Genomic DNA, 24,061 nt, shown 5'->3' on the forward strand with positions numbered 1-24,061 from the left:
AAAATTGAACAAAAGCCAAGCAACTGAAATAAGATTACTAACGTGTTTTGCTTGCTTTGTTTTAAATAATTATTACAAATTGAATTCCATATCACTGTCGAATTTAGTGATGGAGTGAATCAGGATATGGCATCCGCCAATGTTTGTTTTTTTTTTTAATATAGGTTTCAAATATGAAATATGCAAAATTCCAAGCTCTACTGGCACTTTTTAAACAAGAACAGGTTATTTCTTAAAAACAGTTTCTATTTTTTTTTTATAATTAATTTTTCTCTTATATTTTCCTCTGGTAACATAAAAAAAAAAAAATATGGGGAACATGATTTACTTTAGTATAGTCTTTGTTTTTCTTGTTCTGATTACTTCTTTTCCCATTACTTTTCTGTTGTTGTAAAATATCATCTGTATATCTCTCTTTTTATCTTTTATTTCTTGGAAAAAAATAGACTGTGAAAATACAACAAATACTACATGTCTGTTTTCTTCTACTCTGCTGATTTATTAGAAATAAAATAATATGGGTATTGTTGCTATTACTCTTATGTAAATCTGGATTCCACTTAGATTTTAGGTCTTTTAATAGCATAGGTTTTTTTTTTTTAAAAAAATATCAATGTGCAATATATAATATTTTTAGGATTTTATATATATTTTCATTTTCAACCTGTATGCAGTGAATCTCCATATTAAAGATTATTGTAATAGATAATATACATCGTATAAATTATTCACATGAATCAGACAGCTTCTAAATATTCTTTTCATTCAAAGCACTTCCTTATCTATTTAGCCTAAAGAAGGGAAATTGTTCTATCTTCTTTACAACTGAACATTAATGACACTCTAGAAATGGTATGACAAAACAGAGCTCTCATGTCTGTCACTGATGGTTACCAATACTACTGGTTGCTGGACTTTAGGGCCAAAAATCCAACTATGGGTGCCATTCATAAGAAGATACACTGCATAATATAAAATTATACAGTATAAAGTTTTAGAGCTATTTTTCATAAATATAGGATCTCAGAGTGGGATCAGACTATACTTAATAAATACATCTGATTCTGGTGGAATCTTCTGGTAATGTTTCAAGACTATAATCTCCTAGAAGACTTTGCAAGCATTTGAGGAAAAAAAACCCTACATCTTGTCCTCTGTGATTATACTATTTATCATTTTTCAACAGAAAGGGCAAAATTCTTTTTATTTTTCTCTCTGAACAGACTAGCTTCATTCATGAAGCTGAACTAATTGTTTATCATCCTCTATGAGCAATACTAGGGCTATTTACCAGGAATGTTGCAACATAAAAATTCTCCTACTCTTTTGTAAGTGAAGGATTCACTTCAATTCCAATTATTGTCTCACTTTCGGATAGTTTTCTGATGAAATAATGCAATATACAAAAATACTTAAGGAAAAAATAAAATGCATGCAGTGTCTCCTATATCATTAAATATTTCTATAACTCTAATTTCATACTGAATTTGCAGGCTGTGAATATGTTAATGTCATTTCCTCGTAATAATAAAAACAACAGAAGTGTAGAGCCCAAAACCAGAAAAGAAAGATTAAATGATTAAGCATCTCTTAAAAATCTTATCATATAACAAAAAAAGATGGATCAGAGTTCATTTTTCAAAAATATAACAGATTCAAATTGTCTCTGAATACTTCAAAATCATGAAAAAGAAAATTCAGTGCCTAAAATACTAGGTAATATACAAATTGTTTGCTGCTATGGAAACAGACAAGTTTAGAGATGCTAGAATTTCTGTGTGTAATGTTAATATACCTTTCTTATATAGATTTCATGAATTTTGTTTTTTATATTAGACCTTTAAGTAAAAATAGCTCCTTTCTGAGGGTTACTCTTGGTTAGTCATCCATAACCTGTTACTAGGATGAATGGTATGGAAATTTCAGAGGCTTAAATTCCTGTAATATTAGTTATTATTAAATATATATATATATTTTAAAATCTAGTGCTCTTGTATAAGAAACTAAACTCCTTTAGATTGGTGAGCTAAGGTTCATTCACCCAAACTGGTAATATATGACATTTTAGCATTCATACAAATTCAAATTTGTATTGACTTTTTAAACTGTTCCTAGCAAAGCTTCATCTTCCATTTATATCATAAAATGAACCACCACTTCTTATAGGCATGCCAGTGTTGCAGAACAAGTTTTGGCAGCCTGACTATATAATACTTATTCAACACCTATGGCCTATTAATGCAAACCACCCAACCATCAAGCAAAATTACTGATGTAAGCAACACGATACATACATTAGTGGCAGGGATACTCAGAAAATAATATTTCTGTATTGTAAAATTTAAGAAACGTAAGCACATTGTTTGAATGACTTTGAAAACTGAACCCAACCTTGTCCCTCCTAAATATAAGGAAAGGAAACAAATTAACCAATAGACAGCCTGTTTGGAATATTCTAGTTGAAGTTCCTTCCTACATTGACACAGAATAAACACCTTACCTCATCATCCCACATTTCCATGCAACCATTATGATCATCAGGTAATTTTCATATTATCTTTTGTCAAAAAAGACAGGGTGTGGTAAAGCATTTCGGTTTCCATATTGTAACATTTTTAATTGAAAAGCTTTGTCAAAATCTCCACTTCTCTAACTTATCATGAAAACATTACCACTCCCTACCTTATCCAGATTTTTCAATTCCGGAGCACGTTTACTTCTGCTTTGAAGGTAAAATACCCATAGTGCATCTATCCAGCTTCTAAAAACCACACTCTACTCATCTACTCTTCTAAAAACCAATTCACTACGTTACTTTGCAGGGAAAAATTTTATTCTAATAATTTCATATAGGATTTTTTTATATGAGAAAAAGAAAGTTTTTAGAGGTTTTCTGAAACCAAAGTTTGCCCTTACATGGAAGTTGATAAGTGTATGAGTAGTCAGGTAGCTGCTCTGTTGCTTACGTACTTAATATTTGGAAGTATAATAATCATTCTCATTTCATTAAAAGATGTGGCTTTCCATCACATGAAAAGAACAAAGACAGCCTGGAAGATGGTTGATTTTCTTTCTCCACTCACTTAAGAAGAGCTCTCTCACATTTTTGAAGAAGGTACACTTGTATATCATCTGTGCTGATTTTATTGTTTTAGCTTGAAGAACATGGAAGAATTCACGAGGTTTCTGAAGAATATTGTCAAAAATGTCTAACTTCATAAAGTTTCCCTCAATGTTTCAGGCCCAAAATATAATCATTACAACTGTTCTCTGAAAGGTTAGTGTTACTATGATTTCTGTTTATTTGCTATCTATACAAACTTGTTTAGACAAACAGTAGCATGAAAAAAAGGTTGCTTCATATAAATAAAATCTATTTTATTTTTTTCCACAAGGAATCAAAAAAATCTATAGAAAATGTAATAATTTTCAGTACCGAAATAGTGTGATGTTAAATTTATTCTCATTCATCATTAGAAATACTATTCTTATGAATTTGAGTTTTGTACTTTTAAAAATCATTGTCTTTGCATTTCTGTTTTCTAGGAAATACTAAAATTGTGTGGTTTTGTGCAGCTATCATGTTATTAATGTGCACTATGTACTTCACTGCTCAGAATGTTGTAAGGACCAAAATTATGGAAGGATTAAGGAAAGTAGGTAAGTGAGAAGGCAATCAGCCCTGGGAATGGCAAGAATAGAAAAATGAGTAAGATCTGCTATATTTACCCTGCTGTCTTGTCATGATTTGATGACATGTCTAAATTAGGATTTTGCATTTATTTTATCCTAAAGAGTCTGATAAAACCAAAACTACCCTCATTTCCAAGCTTAGTACTGTAGGTGCCAGCTTACAAATTCTATTTGTTTTCTTTCTAGTGCCATGAGTTTTATATGTAACAATGTGCCTTTAAAAGGAAAACAAAACTAGCAAAAGAAAAAGGGGGAGGGGGACATGGAGTGGGTGCCCCTCCACCTCACTATATTGAGGTGATCTAAGTTCTTAGTTTGACCTTTGGAGGTATAGGACCAAAGACATAGAGCAAGTTATTCTATTTCCTTGACTATTACACTATTTCATAAAACATAAAAGACTATTCTCACCTCTGCTGTTAGTTTTAAAAATCAGTAAGACGCAGTCAGTTAGGAATATGCATGCAAGACAGAAATCTTCAGTGCAGACTCAAAAGGGGAAAGACTTGGAAAACATAAATATCAAAGACTGTTATGGTTTGAAGTGGGGGGGGGGGAAGGTCCGGGTGGCAGAAGCTGCCCATCACACCGGACTCCCATCCTCCTCGGGGCTTGAGCCAATCGGCACCTCTGCGAATTGCCCTATTTACGTCGGACAAAGGAACCGGAAAGGTGTGCCTTTGCCCAGGAGTGAGGAGAAGCGAGAGGAGGGCACAGTCCCCGCTCCCGGCACCCGGCCGGGCCGGTGGCCTGGGCTGGGCCAGTGCCCGCCCCGTCGAGGATAGCGGCGGCAGAGGCGCTTGGGGAACTCGGGGAGAGCCCCGCTCCCGGGGCGCCCACCGGGCCGAGTTCACCCAGAAAGGACTGAAATCTAAGAGAAACGGCCACACAGATAAGAGGTCAGTGAAGATGGGACGGAACAACATGTGCCGCGGCTGAGTCCCCCTTACCAGCAGCCCCTTTGCAAACAGTGCTCGGTGGAGCAAGCAGAGACCCACTCGCAGCCCGTGGAGGACCCACGTCGAGAAGAGATGCCAGAGCCTGAGCACGGTACGCATCTAGAGTCCGTGGGATGACCCCTGCCAATGGGGAGGTGTTTCGTTAAAGGAAACGCCTGAGCCTGAGACTATTGTGAATCATGGGCACAGGTCGAGGCGCATTTACGCATCTAAGTCTGTACGGAGGCGCGTTTAAGGTCGATATGACGACCCACGCTGGAGCGCATTTAAAGTCTGTATGATGACCTACGCCAGAGCGAGTGGCTACAGCTCCTTAAAAGTCCAGGACTGGTACAGCCCACACTTGGGCAAATCCGATGGGGTAAGGATTTGCCCCCCAGCGGGTAGGATTCACGCTTTCGCCGTGAGTAGGGGATCCACTGGAGCAAGGGACAATGGTGTAAGGACTCCTTTTCCTTTAAGAGAAGCGGCAGTAACAACTTGGAATGAACTGACCTGCACTCCCCCATTCCCTGCCCCCTGCGCCGCTGGGGGAGGAGGTAGAGCCGGGAAGAAGAGGCAAAGGGGGGGAGTGGTGTTGTTTTTAAGACCTGGCCTTGTTTCCTTGTTATCCTCTTAAGTAACCGTTTTTGTTTGCTTTTCTCTTTGTAGGTAGCTGTTAATAAATAGTTTTGCATTAAGAAAACAGCCTCTTTTGCCTGGGACCGTGGTTGGTGGGTGCTCCTCTGTTCCTGTCTCGATCCTCAGCTCTTTTATTACATTTTTCTCCTCTCCATTTTACTGGAATGGGAGAGCTGCATGGGGTTTAGTTGCCGGATCAGCCTAACCCACGACAAAGACCCAGACACAGAAGCTTCAGACATACCCTTTTTGTGATGTACATCATTCAATACTTCATATATTCAGGTTTTGAACTGCACATTAAAGTTAACTATTTGCTTTCACTAGGTTTATAGATGCTTCATCACTAAAGGTAGATGCAGGGTCTAATTTTTGGTACAGATGTACATGAATTGAAGATACCTTATGGCTGTTGCAACTGTGGCTATTACCCGGATTGCCCAGCTGGGTTGAATTGATTGAATTTCCTAATTAAGGTTTAGACCCTGCCTACAAAAGGTGGGCCATTTCCCTCCTGGCATGGGCGATGCAATGACATCCTTGGAGCTGCAGCTTGGGCTGGTGAGCAACATTACCTATATAATTGGATTCTTTCTTTTACTACAAATTGCAATAATTTTTTAGCTGAAATAATGTAAACTTGATTCTAACTCTACTCTGGGAATCCAATGACTATATGAAACAAGGGAAGCTATGCATATATATACCAAAAGTATACACATGCATATACACATATGTGTATTCAAAGTCTTAGTTCAAGTTTAAGAAGGTGGTGGGTCTCAGGCTTAGTCACAAAATACTGCAATAGGTTCTTGACTGTTATATGAAGAAGGAACAAAATATTATAAGGAACATTTTTTCAGGAGTTGTCTCACAAATTCATGGCTAAGGATAATTTCTGAAGGTTGAGATGTGATTTCCTCTTGTTGCACTGACTTGCCAGAGATCTAGAAACTGCTGCTTAGTTTTTATCTTGCATTAGGTCTCTCAATACACACCTGCATTCAGGGAGTAAAAAAAGGCAGTGCTTTTACAAGGAAGATTCACAACTTTGTAAGAAATATGGCCAATTGTCCAATTGTTATCCTTACAGAAAGTTTAACAGATCAAATCAACATAAATAAGTTATAATTAGTTAATATTTTTTCTCTGCAGTCATACAGGTGTCTAATTGTGAAACAAAATCAGTCGCATTTGCATACAGCAATGCAATCCCATGTTATGTAAATAATAAAATCTACACTAAGATGTCAGATATTTGTCCAAAGAACTGATCCTTGAAGTTAAAAATGTAGACATTAATTGTGAATATGTAAAGCTTTTTCCCCCTTAATGAACAAATAGCTGCATGCAAGTTTGATGTAAAAAAAAAAACAAACAACAAATTTGTATTGTAGAATTGAACCCTAAATGACAACTGAATAGAAATAAGGATGTGAGCATTGTATTTACAACCATTCAGAAGTATACCTTATAAGGAACTAGATAACCAGCTTCTTTTAAAAAGTATAAAAGAGTTTTGAACAAAAAAATCCTTAATTATTGACATAACACGTTCTAAATGTTGACAACTAAGGCTTTAAGACAAAACATATTAATTCCAAGCTTCCAGGCTTTAAGCATTATAGATCTAATATTGAATATAAGAGAAGATTGTAATTATTTTTCAGAGAATATGAACTTAAAAGTTCACCTTTTGTAATCAGAGCAATGGATGAAATTCTGTTAAGAAGCTGTATTGAAAATGGAAATTTCTTAACACACAGTACAAAAACCACCGGTGAATGCATTACCTTCTTTAAAAGAGATATTTTTTAGCATTAATATATTGTGCTTTACATCAAATTCTTTATGACAACATCTACCATACTTGGTCCATAATTGCTTCTTAGCAGCCATAACATAAAAGTAGTCAAAAAAGCCTCAACAACATGCCATGCAACAAACGAAATTTGTTCTTTCCTTATTTCAGTTTTAATATGCCATGATCATTCTAGTGAAGTTCTTATAATCTTGAGATCTCTGTAGTCTTTGAAATTGCCTTTAGTTTTATAGAGTGGCTAAGAGTATGTCTACATTACAGTTTTGATCTGGGTCAGGAGAGTGCTTTTAAAGATAACCATCCCTGTATACCATATTTGGTTCACTTTGTAGTGCAGTTTCAGGGCATGACTGGGTTCATTTCACGTGAAACTGATCTGAAGATGCACGCCAAAAGTACACCAAATGAATTCCAGTCACTAATGCTATTCAGTCCATGAAAGCAGACTGAAGACAATCTGAAGTAACCCCACATGAAATATGCTAATGGTGGATTTCAAGTTATTGACAACTGCTTTGATTTACAAGTCTATTTCTATTGTACTGCCTTACTTGCTGAAGTATACATAACCTACAAGATACCCCACTTCAGCTTTCTGGAAATTTTCCATGTTACAGTACAATCAATAAAAAATACTTATGCTTTTCTCTTGAGAACACACAAGTTCTCTCTCCTTCTCACTAGCTTTGAGCACAAGTTTAAATAGCAGAAGCCTTGTACTGTGTGTCTAAGAGAACAGTGAATAGTTATGAAATATGAAGAAGAAAAAAATGTTAATCATAGGGTGCCAGTAGTCAGGTACCACCCTTGTAAAATGTGAATAAGTAATAGGTGTACTTTGTGCATCAATTCTTTAACCAGAAAGCGAATCTGAGTGGAAAATTTCGACCATGGAAAGCAGAAGAAAAGTACCAAACAAATTTTAGTTTTGTTAAACACCAGCAATGTTTTCTACTGTTATGATCCCAGAAGTAAAAAAAGACTATGTATAAAGCTTGCAGTCTAAATAGCTGGAAGATTGACAAAACCAAATAAGAAAGCCAAAGAAGAATGTTTAAGTAAGCTATATTCATTGACAACAGATCCAAACAGGAAATTTAGCACTTACAAGCTAGCCATTTCAGTGACTGATTATGCTTAGCCTGGAAAATGGAAACTAAACCTCTGAGTTAAGCACTATATACAGGAGAATTAGGTCTTTTTTGAAGTTGTCAGAATTCCTACAAAATAATAATAGAACACTTACAAGAACTAGTGAAAAATGCTTTTGAACTTCTGCCTTTCTGCAAAGGTTCAGGTATGTATCTTGGGATGAAGGCAGGTGCCTCTGTTCAGTTAAGCTATCAAGCCTAAAAATCTCTCTAGTGATGTCTCAATACATAGTGTAAAGGAGATGTGAAAAGTTCATGTAATACTTCAGTAGAAAGCCAGGAATGACAGAATCCAGTTTCAAGGGAACACAACTTGATCATTGTTAAAAAACACAAAATGGCATTCCCCACTGCTCCTCACTCAGTTCCTGCTATGTGAATGGAAAAAGGGAGGAATAAACATGCCATGAATTCTCTCTGTATATACAAAAAAGCAACCAACAACACATGCATGTAACACAGCACCTTGAGTATGAATTGTTCTAGAATAAACTATACTGCCCATTTCTGCAAGTATGGGCATGCACCTTTTTATTTTCACATTGCAGCAAGTTTCCCACATTTCAGAGAAGAGTTTAGCAAGTAGAACTGCTCCTGGGGAGGAAACTTAGACTACCTGCACAGATCAAGTTAAAACTGTCTTCATTGCAGCTTTCTGCTTAGAATAGTGCCTTAATCAATAACATACAGCAGTGAGGTGGGTCCCTCCATTCTCTAGAAAGTGTGGCCCTATACAGGAAATGCTACAAGTTATACTAGACCATGAAAGAGAAGACTGTTGACAATACGAACATACAGCCTAATGGTTATTTTGCTCACATGCAATGGGAAATTTTAGATACGAATGAAAATCCATGATGGCATCAAATAACAAACAGACAGCTCATTAGTAAGTTTTGTCACACAGAGTAAAATAGCGAAAAGTCAAGATGTCTTGGCAGGCTGGATGTTTTAAAGAGAATAGGTGTACAATGGACTACTTGAAGAACTGTAATCCTTGATTATAAATAATGATAGTATCTATATCTATATCTTTTCATAACATCACTGTTATGCAATATCTATATCTTTTCATAACATCACTGTTATGCAATGACAAACATTTCTGCACATTAGAGACAGTGCTCATAACATAATTATACATGTGACTTTCAGCCCCTTCCCCAACTTAAATAAAATTTAGTCAGTTGAAATATATCTGGTATTAGAGAAGAATTCATATTTTCTGTGAATGTAATATGATACATATATTTAAAACAACGGAAGTTTAAAATTAATTTTCAGTACATTGTCCTCTTCTCCTCTGCCTTCTAAAAGGAAACGTGGAGTTCTGGTTTCTCTCTTTTCTTATTATGCTTCATCCCTTGATAATCTACTTCATGCATTCAAATTCAACTTTCCTATCTGTGTTTATGCATTGTTTCAGACTTCTTTCTTTTTGTTCAAATTAAAATTTTGCTTCACTTGTCTGGATTCGTACTTTTCAGTCCATGGTCAACATTGTTAAAACAGCTGTAAAGTTCTGGCATAGCCTTCGTTGAGGGATGACACAGGCTTTATTTGCCTGTAATTTTGAAAAATGTATCCAACAGTCAATATAAGAATGACATTCCACATGTGGTAGAAGCTGAAATAGACTGATAGTGCTGTCCTGGTCTCCAGACCACATGTCCTTTTCTTTCTGTCAGTTCTAGTGGTCAGACAGCTACAGGGAGAGCTGGATCACGAGTTTAATTTTTTTTTTTTCAGGGTAGATTTCAAGCAGATCAACAATCTGTTCCAACTCACTTCATAAGTAGTTGGTAGTTTCCTCAAAATCAGGGTTGAATCATCTCTCTCAGTTGCAGTTTGCTCACATGGATGATGAAATTCTATCCTGTACTGACTTGCCAGAGGAATTGAATTCAGGAGACCTGGTGTTGCAAGTGTTAGAATGATGCCCTCACTGTTATCTCTGCAGATTTAACCAGTGTTTCCTTCCATGTGGCATATGTTAAATCTTCAAGGAATTCAGAGATCTCTAGAGAATCCTCAAATGTCATAAAATCCTTCTCTGTGCCATTCCATGTTTACTTTTTAAACTGCACATTGACTACTGCCTCTAGGAGATGCTATGTACCTGGGAACACATGCTTTCCTTTAAGGAGGAGAAAATTAATAAGACTATAAATCAAATTATATTTTGACATATATTTAGTTATTATTTTGACTTATATTTAGTTATATATGTATAAGAATAAGCAAATAAATATTTTGCTATGAATATACAGGTTTAAGTAAAAGTAATTTAGTAGAAATCATGTAACAAAATCAACAATATACAGAGTCATAGAATCATAGAATGGTTTGGGTTGGAAGGGACTGTAAAGATCATCTAGTTCCAATCCCCCTGCCATGGGTAGGGACACCTTCCACTAAATGACATGTTGCTCAAAACCTCATCCAACCTGGCCTTTGAACACTTCTAGGGATGGGGCAGCCACAACTTCTCTGGACAACCTGTTCCAGTGCTTCACCACCCTCAGAGGGAAGAATTTCTTCTTTAGATCTGATTGAAACCTACCCTTTCAGTTTAAAGCCATTGCCCCTTGTCCTATCACTACACGCCATTGCAAAAAGTCCCTCTCCAGCTTTCTTGTAGACCCCTTTTAGGTACTGGAAGGCTGCTAGAAGGTCTCCCTGGAGCCTTCTGTTCTCCAAGCTGAACAAGCCCAGCCCTCTCATCCTGTCATCATTGGAGGGGTGCTCCAGCCCTTTGATCATCTTCGTGGCCCTCCTCTGGACCTGTTTCAAGAGCGCCATGTCCTTGTTCTGTTGGAACAGGTCCCAGAGCTGAATGTAGTACTCCAAGTGGGTATAAGCTGAAAGCACTTTAGGGTCATGTTAAAAGGATTTAGTTTTTCACTTTTATCTATGTAATTCAGTTGAAGACAGTAAGAGAACACATAAATATCTTCAAAACTGAGCTTCGTATGTAAATATTTAATGTATTTCACTGAGTACAATTGAGTACTTCAGGACCAAATTTCTTTTTTCATTATGATCCAAGACATAAAAATAAAGAATACACAGTACTTTGACTTTTTTGCTCATATAAAAAAATTTTAATATTTATTTAAACACCTAAAGCATGAATATCCACAATAATTGTACCTGCATTTTGCAAGACTGATGAACAATACTTTTCAGGTTATAATGTAAATGTATTAAGAACATAACTATTTAAATAACAGATTATGCGTAGCATGATTTGTAGTTTATTTTGTATACTGATGTGTATCTAATATGTATTCTTATAACTTTGTTTATTTTGTGAATAACACATTAGTTAATAGGCAAAATGCATAATCACACTCAACTGTCTGTATGACTGCTAGTTAATGACACTAAAAAGGCAGAAGATACAGAGGAAGAGATTGTGGAATTTTGAAGTCAGCTTACAATTCATCAGAAAAGAAAGAGTTTAAATATTAGTTATTTCAAGCCTACTTTGTATATTTTATTTTTTTTTTTACGTTAAATGTATAAAATTACTGTTTTCTTAATTGATTTTGTACTTGTGATGGTTTTAAGTTAACAAAATATAATTAATCTGGGGCTCAAGGTGAGACTATGTGTCCACGACTAGTACCATGTAGTATTCTGCAAACTAATTTTGATAAAATGTAAGTATATGCTTAAACTCTACTGACATTGTACTTAAGTATACTGCTAAATATAAGAATGTGTTGTAAATTTTGTTGAAGAAAGATGAATTACAAGTTAGAGCCAAAGGCCTGGACACAGGACCAATTTATCAGAAGATAAAAATAACCATTAGCTGTAGTGACTGTCCATAAGACAGGTGCTTTCAGATAAAATTTAAACTATAAGCAATTTGAACAACTTTGGATGCACTTCTAGAAGTTTAAAAGTATGAAGAAGTTATGGAAGATGAGCTCACACATATATCGTTTCATTCTATCTAGATATATAAACTGTTCATGATTTTAATGGAAAAAAGAGATATAAGGTTATCTTTTTTTTTTAAAACACGGAAGAAATTGCTTGAGGTAGAAGTATTCTTTTTAAAACCACAGTTTCCTCCATTCAGTCTTTTCTTCTCTCCTGTCTCTGAGTGTTTTTTGTTTTTTAGGATCATGTTTCTATTTTTGGTATAATTTTTTTTCTCTGTTATTATCATAAGTACATATTCTGTATGAAGTCATATCATGTATAGAATATTTATAATTTTTTTTTTTGCAGATTTTTTGAAAAAATCTGTCAACCATACCTGATACCTTAGAGAATCAGGGTGATTTTTTTATATTAAATTTGCATTAATATATAATTCTGTGTTCCAGAATATAGCATTTCTACCACTACTGATTGTTATATTCTTGCAGCACTTTCAATATACTCTATATCTATGAATGAGATACACACCTCACCACAGACGTCTTAAATTTAAGCAAAGATTTTCTCCTAACCAGTCTTTCTGAGGGATATTTTTACCTAAATGTCACTAATCTTTCTTATAATACAGTTGTTTGTATGCAAATGTGTGTTGTAAACACTTCTTTCTTCTTACTTTTTTCTGTGCTTTCTTTTATCAGTTTGGTTAAATATTGTGAAAAGTAGAATGACTTTTCTAAGTTATTGAAGGAAAAAAACATTATACAGAGAAATATTATTTAAACGAAGTCTCCTTCCGTCAGAAACATCTGTGATTCATAAAGGTTCTGGCCTAGGAGCTATTTCTTCAAACAAAAAAACCCAAGTGTAACAGGAAAGCATATAATCAAATGATTAGTAAAACAGTAAAAAAAAAACCCTCAACCTTCTCCTTTATTTATCTAGCAATGCATAATGCTATTTATAGAAAAATGCAAATATTTCAGGATTAATTCACCACACTGCCCCACAAACAATGTGGGAAATTGTTAAATGGAAAGAAAAATGTGAAACATGCAAAAATTAAAGGAAGCATTGTGGTGATTATGCAAATGCAAACATCATTAACCAAGTAATTATAGAAATGTGCTCTTTTCAGTTGTGCATAAATGTTTCATAGTCAGCTCCCAAAAACTCAGAAATAATTTCTTGCATATTTGATTTGTTCTAAAACATTGAACATAACTTTCATACTACTTGACCTTATGACCTACTGGTTACTTGACCTCTGGAGAAATAAGGGTTTTCTGGAGATGTAATGAATTTACTAAATTTCCATTTTGGATCACATCCTGGTTTTAGCTGAGATAGTTTCTTGTTATTAGCTAGAATAGCACTGTGCTTTGGATTTGGTATAGGATTTAGTATGACAAGAATGTTGATAACACATTGATGTTTTTAGTTGTTGCTAAGAAAATGAAGGACTTCTAAGCTTACCATGTTTTCCCAGCATGTAGGTCCACAGCAAGCTTGGAAGGAGCATAGTCCGAACAAAGGACCCACAATTCCTCAGTTACGATTTGAGTTTAGGCTTAGAGTTGAGACACAAATTGGGCGATAGAATATTCCATATCATGAAACGTCATGCTCAGTATATAGATGAGGGTTGGTTGGGAATTTTGTTCTCTTCAGATGTCTCTCTCTTTGGATCGCTCTTCGGGGCCCTCTCTTCCAGGATTGCGGTTTCGGGATCTTTCTTGTTCAGGATCACTAGCCAGGGCCAGGCTGGACGTTGGTCACTGAGTGGTGAGGAATTGCACTGTGCATCAGTTGTTTGTGTATTTAATTATCATTTTATATATTTTTTCTTTGTTTCAACATGGGAAAAAGTTAGTTTTTCTTTTTAGCAACTAGAATAAGGCTGTGTATTGGATTTAGTGTAGGATTTGTTATGAGAGGAATATTGATAGCACTCTGGTGTTTATAGTTGGTGATGAGACATCAAGGACCTTTCAGCTTCCCATGTTTTGCCAGCGTGCAGGAGCACAGGAGGCTGGGGTGGGGAGCAAGGCCAGAACAAAGGACCCACAACTTCTAATCTATGATTTCAATTTAGACTTAGGATTGAGGGCCAAATTGGCCTACAGAGTATTCCATATCATGCAACATCATGCCCAGTGTATAGATGAGGGTTGACCAAGAAGTCTAGAATTCTGAGGGCTCTCTTGGGTTCTCAGACTCTGAGTGCTATCTCTCTCTCACTCTCTTTGTGAGTCTCTCACTCATCTGGGCTTGCAATGTCAGGATTTACCTGTTTTGGGATCACTTGCAGGGATGGGACAGGTGTTTGTCACCAGGTGATGAGCAATTACACTGTGCATCACTTGTTTGTAAATATTATTACAATTTTTATATATTCATGTATTACTATTATTATATCATTCTTACTTTAAAATTTTGTTGTTGTTGTTATTATTATTATTATTAAATTGTTCTTATCTCAACATAAGTCTCTTTTTCTTTTCCCCTTTAATTCTCTTCCCCACCCCCCAGAGGTGGGGGAGGGGGAGGGAGTGTGTGGTGTTTAGTGGCCATGAAAGATCAGTAGACAAAATGAAATGTCTACAAAAAGAAAAAAAAAAATAATTGTATGGCAAGTTTCTTACTCTTGCAGTTAAACATTGGGTCACAGAAGTTCATTTGTGTGTTAGGTTACTCTGTGCAAGGAAGCCAAAAGATTCCAAATACAAGAGGTTAGAATTCTCTTTTTCTGTCATGGAACCAACAGTCCTTGGGTCAATCTCTTTACAGAGAATCAGAGAATGTAATGAAACTGTTCTGTGAAAAGTAAATAGCACCTTTGTATTGTAAGTACAGGAAGATCACCTAGTATTAGAAGAAAAGAAGACAGCCTTGCTGCTCCAAAATTAAAAAAAAAATGCAATAATATATGAAATTACATCAAACACTATTATTATATTTAAGAGTAATCAATAATGCATCAAAAATATTCAGACTTACTTAAAAAATTCCTTAAAGTCACTCATATGGGAGTAGAAAATTGTACAAATTCACTCATCTTTACACTGCTGTACCAGAACAGTTGAATTTCCAAGGGAATGTCATATTTTAGTCAGATCAGAGCCTGTTAATGTTACTATCTTACATTAATTCTAACTCATAGTGTGTTACAAAAGTAGTCTTCTCTACTAACCTTGACTTGATGCATTGAATGAGAGAGAATACAAATTTAAGAACATTACTTTCACAAAATACAGAAGTATCTCTAATAAGGAAATAATTATTCAGTCCTGTATTATGCACTCCTTACTTTAGTGTTTTGGATATTTTTTTCTCTCTCTGTCTTTCTTACAAGATTTAATCGTATAAACTATACTATTTAGAGAATTAATGTATTTGTCTATGTATGCAAAATGACTTTTACAGTGTCTTACTGTTTTTAAACAGAGCTAAGGTATTTTGTTGTTTGAGATTTCTCCTCATCAATATCAAACTTATTAAAGAAATACCTTTACTTTTTCTCCAAAGCTACCTAGGTGTTCAGATTGAATGTCTATATATTTGTTAACTTTGCTATCTTTATTTCAACCTTTATTTTCTTTGCTGTCTGATTTTATGACAGTGAAATTGTCTCCAAGCTTATCTCAAGAGCTAAATCTAACAGTTTTTTAAATTGCTTGCTGTCATCAGTAATCTTCTCATTTCTTTGGTGATTTTACATCAAAATTTTTAGAAATAAACAAAAAATTCTGCCTGAAAAGTAAAAAAAGTGGATGGAGAATGGCAAAACAGAAGTATTTTTTGTCTGTGACAACAACTAAAGAGGATCTTAACAAGCAGAATTTTTCATATCACTAAATACCAACTTTGATCGTGTACAGTCTTTCCAGAGCTACTTAATTGAGGCAAATGGGACAAAGAGCAAACTACTAGAAAGTAATCATCTCTAAGTCTGTTAATATCTCACAGGAAATATTGAGTGACAGCTAAAATGCCTTTTTTTATCCTTGGGCTGTTCTGTCACTTCTCTCTCCTATTACCCACCTACAACCCATTTCATTTTCCTATTTCTCTGGCATCTGTCTTGCTGTGACTTGACTTTAAAAATGTGTACTAAGTATTTAAACTTCATATGAGGTCTTTAGAATTAACGGTTGTTGAAGCTTTTTTCATTATGATGCCTTAGCTTTGCAATTGTGAAAGGCAGCTGTGACTCCTTGGCTTTCCTAGGTAATTGTATGGTTAATCCTTTGTTGTATTCATTATATCATTCATATTTTTTAATTAATTTGCAAATTATATTGTTCCACTTTGTTATTTTATCTAAAGTTTCTAAGGCATCTATATAGATGTCAAAATTTAACAAAGATGGAGTTTTGAAATAATATAAATTAAAAAGCTGACACTAATATCCTTACCCTCAAATGCTTCTTAATTCTTCAAACCAAGCTATGAATGGCCTGCTCCAAACCAATGAACATAATGCTTTGCAGCAAATTCTTGGTCTCGATTCAGAGAAAATTACAATGTTTAGAAAGAAAGTAGGACCATGAATTATTTTGTTAGGAAGCTACGTTTATCCGTAGTGTAACATGGGCATTTTGGTGAAACCAGGTGCAATATTCCAACATGCTTTCAGACAGTAAGAAATTGTATCTGATGCAAGGGCAAAGAAAACATTATGAATCATGATTACAAACAAATGTTAAATCATTTTGACTACAAGAATGCAAACATCTGCCAAAAATCTGAGTACGTAGAACACAACTAAGAAGTAGGTGCATTTCTGAATATTTATATTCACAAGATTCCATATGGTGGATTAGAAACTTTGGTTTGTTTTACAGACCTCCTCCGATGTGCTACTTTTGATACACAATTAAGTCTGAAGCTGTAATCATACAATCCTCCACTTCACCAAAATCTGCATATTATGTTGCCTCCGCTGCTGGACAAGAATTAAGTTTCATTTACTTCCAATAATTTTCTTGAGAAGATTGCATACACAGTTTTCTGATCTACCATTGTATCTGTGTAAGTTGTGGTCAGCAAACAAATATGCATGTGTGCACATATTTAACGGAGAATGATACACCTACATACAATTCTAGATGGATTGTCTCAAACTAAAGAGCTCTAGTCTATGTGTTAGTAATCTACCGTGTTTGCACAAAGCATATTTTTATGATTACATCTAAACATATTTTATTCATTAATGAAAAATGTTAATGTCTCTTTCATACTCTTAAAAGATCTCTTTCTACAATCCCTCTATGAATCAATGTTTCCATTGTGAATAATTTTTCTGAGATTTAGTTATCTCCATGGAGAGAATTTTGGAATTCCTTCATGTTTCAAAACTAGTTCGATAAAATAAGCACTATCTCATCTATGTAGAATCAAACCTCTAAACCAATCTGCAATCATTCAGGACTATTTGATGATCATTTCCTAGGTATTGAGAAGAAAAACTATTCAAAAATTGAAAAATTTTAATCGATATTATTAATTGTATTGATGTATTATTGTAAGAGTTATCAAAGCATATCAAGTTGCTTTGTTTTGCTTGTTATTTTTTTCCTTTGATTCAACTTTTTTTCTCTATTTTTCTGCCTTATTCCAAACTGGCTTTTGATTTACTTGATTTTTTTTTTCTGCTGTTCAGACTTGCTAAAGTGCTCTTGTCAACAGCTCACTGGTTGAGTGAAGCAAAGTGTTAGTTAATAGTGTGAAAGCTTGGTGTGCTGTCAGAAAAGGGCAGGCCATTAACTTGTGAAATTTTGCTTTCCATGTTCCACAGCCCTAGTGCTGGCAGAACAAATTTCACTGATGATTTGCTATTAAAGTTACAAATGGCATATGAATTTATGACACTTTGTAATTAAGCACCACACTTCTGCCTAGAGCAGTTAAAATGGAAGACTATGTAAGATGGTTATAAAAAAAAAAAAAAACAACAACCCCAAAACAATGAAACACAAGCAAACAAAAAAACCCAAAACCATGCTGAAAACACAGGAAAAAAAAATAAAAACCACCACCAAACACACAAAAAAACCCTCAACAAAACAACAACAAAAAAAGAAAAAAAAAATAAAGAGAAAGCACAGCCACACTGAGGAGAAGCTCCTTTTAGCCAGGAGCAGTGAGCGTGTCAAAGGACTGCAATCTTGACATAACAATCCTATCTTTAGATTATCAGGTCAGTCAGTACCTGACTGCAACGACTGTGTTAATTACTACACTTATATGAACAATAATAACAAATTACCTTGATATAAAAAATAAATATTATCTGATTCCAGTCCTAACAAGAAAGGAAAGTGATACCTCTGAATTGCAATAGAGCGCCTTGAAATGACGAAGATCTTTTAAAATGATGTTTACTATGTACTGATAAGAGTATATTGCATGCTATTTTTCTGTCTTGAAAAATGATAGTGCATCTAAAACCTTGAAAGACGGCTGGTCTCAGGTCTAGTAGCTTCAAAACATGTATGTCACTCATAATTTGAGTCATTACCTGAAGTTACCTTTTAACAACTACTAAGTAGTTATAGGTTTATTTGGTACAAATGAGCAATGTTCACTTTAAACAGACCTGCTGTGGACCCGCTGATAATGTGGCTATGCTTTTTCTCTCCTGTGAAATTTGCCCAATTTTTAGCTACATGTTAAAATAAACAATGGTATGTCACCCTACAAATCTTGTATTTCTATTGTTCAGGCTGATTTTGAAATATTATGTCATATAGTTCTGACTATGACCATTAATTTAATTCTCTCTTTTCATTGTTGCTGTCTTTAGATTTGACACTTGTTACTACGTACATCTCCTGTTACAAATGAAAGAAATCAGTTGGCCATTGAAAATTAAGCCAAAGAACTGCTACAGAAAGGAAGACTTAATCCTACAAATCCACAGTGCTGGATTAAATTATTCATACTGATTATAATTTATTTTGTCGTTCCTCCGATCTATTCTCCTTTAAAGCTACTGTTTCACCTGCATGCTCCATTGTATTTAAAATTATATCGGGAATTCTTCAAGATGTATCTGGGTTTTTGTGTTTCGCAACACAGAGAGAGATTTTTACTGGATTCCTGAGTCTGTCAAAATATAAGTATCCTTAAAATGCAGTAGGCATTAAATCAGGCTTTAGTAAACAAAGAAGAAAACTTATTTCCTTAAATATGGAACTCTGAAACTATGAAAATCACACTCACAAAGTAACAAATTTAAGGCTTCGACTTGCAGGGAAATCAAATGACAAAACTTCCATTTCATTCAGTAGTAAAGGAACCAGATTTTTTCAATATGGATTTTTCAGATTTTTATGTATGGAACATACGGAAAAAAATCATTTGCTGTATTGAGAAGAATTTTGCAATGAAACCTTGAGCAAGTACTTTGAAAGAAATGGACCAATATACTTACCTAATTTGCAGGCAACACTACACTTACAGCTTAAGACTCGTAGCAAGAAAAATCTTCTTAGTGTTGAACCTTAAATAAATGGAGAAGGCTAGTAAGAATTTACTCTGAAAATTCTATATTTTTGTTGTTTTAGGCTTTTTTTTAATTAAAAGATAAATGCATTCTTAACTGTAAGTTTTTTAATTGTAAAATTCTGTTGTCATTAGTTAGAAAATGATTTCCAAAATACAGTCAATATCTGGAGGGAACTTGTCAAAGTTCACTAACAAAATATTCATTAACATTCAAGTGTAGACCCAGCAAAGGAAGTCAATTACCAATATTGTTTCCAGACTTGTACAGCTGGAACTATGGGTGACATCATTCATATGTTGTTACATCAAAAGAAAGGGGGGGGGAAACAACACTAAACTGTTAGCAAGAAATTTGTTTTAAGTCTAGGAATATATTCTTAACAGTAAGAAAACTGTTAAGAATATATGAAAAAACACAGAACTCATTTTGAAAACACTTGACAGTCTCCTGTTACTGTATGACTGTGCAATGTATACAGACTGTCCCTGAAGACTGATGAGAACAGAAATTGCTATTGTAGTTATGGGCAACTTTCCAAATCACAAAGTGATAACCAGAAAGTCTTTCCACAGAGCTGTTGTCAACTAGGGAGAGTATGAGTTTTAGTAGAAGTTTATTTCACTTTTAAGCATTGATCTGGCACATTAAATGATGCATAATTATAAACAAATTACAAGTACCATATGATATCTGTAAAAGGCTAGAATAGGACAGTAGATAAGGGCAATTATGACTAAAGAGGATACAGGGGATCAGTGTAGGTACTTTTATTCTGGCATCGTATAACCTTTATCTTTAGTGGTGTTTAGCACTTCCCTCTCCCAGATTTTAATCCTATGACCATATTTTCTATTATTTAAAATATGAATGGTGATTTTTTTTTTGTGATCAGAATCAGAGGAGGACAACTGAAGTGTGTTTTTAAAAAAACAAAAACAAAAACCAAAACAAAAACAAATTAATTAAATCAAGTTTTCCAATGAAGGTGACTAAAATTACACAGACATAGGTTCATGCATACATCTGTTTCTGCATGGACAGCTATGAAGTCATCTGGTATGCAGTTATATGTTTTGGTTTTTAACAGGCTAATTTTCAAAGAATAAGTAGAATAAAGATATTTTTAACACTTTTTGCTCTGACTTTCATTTAGACACTAAGTGAAACAAGATCAAAAACAATTGAAATACATTGAGACACATTTTCTAGAGTCTCAATATTTGGTGGTCTGCTGTTGAAAGATTGCCAACTATTTCAGCTTAGACTAGATCTCATACAAGCAACTGTCTCAAAGGTGTTTAAAAGACAAATACATAAATCATAACTAGGCTCTTATTTTCAAAATTTTTTTTCTGACTTTTCACTTATTAGTTTCAGCCTGGATTGAAAGTATAATCATTGAAATTATAACCACAGCAGAGTTCTAGGTTTACGTTTTAAACAACTGGATTAAGAACTGTAGTTACTGAGTCATTATAAATAAATGTAGAGGCCAAAAGTGGACAAACTTCATAGGTGAGAATCAAATATGGGAACAAAGGGTTCCACCCAGGACAGAGCACTGGAGACAAGTTACCTGCAACATCAATGCAGGAGACAAAATCGGAGATAGTACTGGAGCTTTGCACTCCTGCATCATCCCTGGGTGACATAGCCCAAGCTGGACTGAAATGGAGTCCTGGGCTGTGGAGCGACTGGATGGAAGGCCCCTAGTGGGGCTGGGCAAGGTCAGTCAGGCCTGGTACTGCCCTGGGGACTCTGATACCTTCTCCAGCTTTGAGTTTAATGCCTTTGAAAAAAAAACTTTTTTTTTTTTTCTTCTGAAGACACACTCAATCTTGTAGCATCTCTACGTGACAGCTCCTCATCTGAATTTCTTTTAATCATATCCTCAGGTACATGATTTTACCTGTATACTTTCCAGGAATACATGTTCCCTTAAAACACAAGGCTCTTGCTGGCTCAACACTGTGGTCTCATGAATGGTGGTACCATTAACAGATCCCATCTAGAGATTTCAAGGCAACCAATTTCTTTTCATTTTGGAAATCCAGCTTAAGACGAATAGAACCTGATGTTTTCCTAGTATTCAATGTTCAATCTGAGAATGTATGTCTGAAGACTAGCTCCCAAAGATTTGATTGCTACTGTAAGAACTCAGAATTTGTGCAGATATTTTTTAAAATTGGTCATAGTAGCCATTGGTTAGAAGTCAAAGTTTCTCTAGCCTGGTGTTCTGCCTGTCACTGAACAACACTGAGTGTCTATATTAGTGTGTAAGAAGTGTCCAAGTGTACCTGAAATATCACTCAGCTTCCAAATTTGAGGCTCAGGAATGTTTTGAGTTGGATGTGATATCACTTCTAATTAGTTCCCTTTGATTAAATTTTCTGAGTATATAGACATTTTGAATCCAATTTAATTTTCCATAGACACCGTATTTTGTACAAAGTACTTTTGTTGTGAAATTTCACATCTTGATTTCAGCTAGTTTTGTTATTTCTTTACTTCTAAAGCAATGAACGATTAGTTGTTATTTATTCTTTTCATGATTTGACAGACATCATCATATTCCTTCTAAGGTGTCTCTTCTCTGACCTTCAAAGATTTTCTGCTCAGAAGCTTTTCCATAAATCTGGTCATCATTGTTATCTTTCTTTGAATGTCTTCCAGTCCTATTACCTCTTTTGTAGTAGAGATGAAGAGGGGCAAATAGTATTCTAAACAAATATTCATATTAGACTGGGTCAGCAAATAAAATGCTGTTCTCACTCTCTGATTTGCCTCTTTTATAATCAGACCTAACATTCAATTTACTTTCTTTCACTGCCAGTTCCAAGGTATTTAATTGGGTGCCCAAAAAGACAGAAAAATATGCAATTAGTGACCAACTATGAAATGTTTGGTTAAAACATTTCTTGGCATCACATAAAAACTCTATGGCAGAATGTAGATATCAAATGCTTTAGCCCTCAAGGCTCTGTGTCCTTCTCCTGTAATCCTCTTCATTCACTCCCAAACGTGAAAATTATGCCAAATGAAACAAGTTCTCATGGAAAACAGTCTGCTTACAAAAAACTTCAATTTTTACACTTCCACTGCAGTTGTGATGTATATAGGGCTTACATACTGTAGTCAAGGATGACACAAAGACACTGAAAATTATTTTAAATCCCGAGATTTTTATATGAACCACTCAAGAGCATTTTTTCATCCTTTCCAGGAATTACCTTAGCTCCCCTCACATGTGATGTGCTTATCCATATCCCTTCAGAGCTAAGTTATTGCTGACTTTTGTTTCCCTTGAGGTTTCAGGGATAGATACTACAAATTTCATGTGTGCAGAATATATTGTTCTTTTTGATTCCTTTTGCACAATGCTGCATCAGAAAAGAAGAGGACAACAATAGCGATAAGACTAACCAACTACAACACTCTTCCTTTTTTTCAGTATTAAAACTGTGAGGGCATGATAATTTCCCAACACAGTACAATCCATATATTTTCATTCAACTCACAAATAATTGCAAAAGGCTGCTAAATTTCCCTGTATATAGAATTCAAAATATATAAATCCTGGGAAAAAAAAAATCCCAAACCAAACCAAACCAAAACAATAACAACAATTAGAACTCCCCCCCGCCAAAACCAAAAACAAAACCAAAACCAAAACCAAACACCAAACCCCAACCCAAATCTCTTCATTCACATTGCTGGAAAAGAAGTTAAGTAAACTTGAAGAGCAGTTGCAATAATGGAGACAGTTAACAAAAAGACAATTTAAATAAATATGTATATATATCCTCCACAATCATATACACAAAACATATATACTCTGCTTATCGTATATGTTATGGAATTCAGAAGCAAATATTTACTATGAAAATTATTCCTATTTCCTAATTCATAAAAATCGTATCTGCTTTATATAATTCTCATGAGACAGAAGAAAGATTCACATGTTCAAAACTACCTACAGTACTATATGTCCTTTTTTTCTCTATCTAGAGATGCTATTTCTGGCAAATGTGCCTATCAACAATATCATTTTATATGTAGACATCATAATTTTGTTTCCCACATCTAGGTACAGAAGAAACTAATATAAGTGGGATTTTTTTGTTATTTTTTGTCCTTAGCCACTACCTAGCATTATAATGTAATTTTAGAAATCGGAAATGGAATTAGATAGTACTGTGTTCAACAATTGTGTTCTTTTTGTGTATTCTAAATTGTAGTTCTGTACTAGAGGTGTGTCACGTTATGACACAAGGTCAGGTCAACAGAGGTCAGGGAGCAATTTGACCAGTCTACCGGCTTCCCAAGAAAGACAAGACCCTTGTACCCGACCTGCCTGCCCCCCGGGCAGCCCGCTAAGTTGGAGGGTGTTCGCCTAACTTATTCAGGG

The sequence above is a fragment of the Tauraco erythrolophus genome, chromosome 5, assembly GCF_009769465.1.
Source record: "Tauraco erythrolophus isolate bTauEry1 chromosome 5, bTauEry1.pri, whole genome shotgun sequence".
NCBI classification, from domain to species: domain Eukaryota; kingdom Metazoa; phylum Chordata; class Aves; order Musophagiformes; family Musophagidae; genus Tauraco; species Tauraco erythrolophus.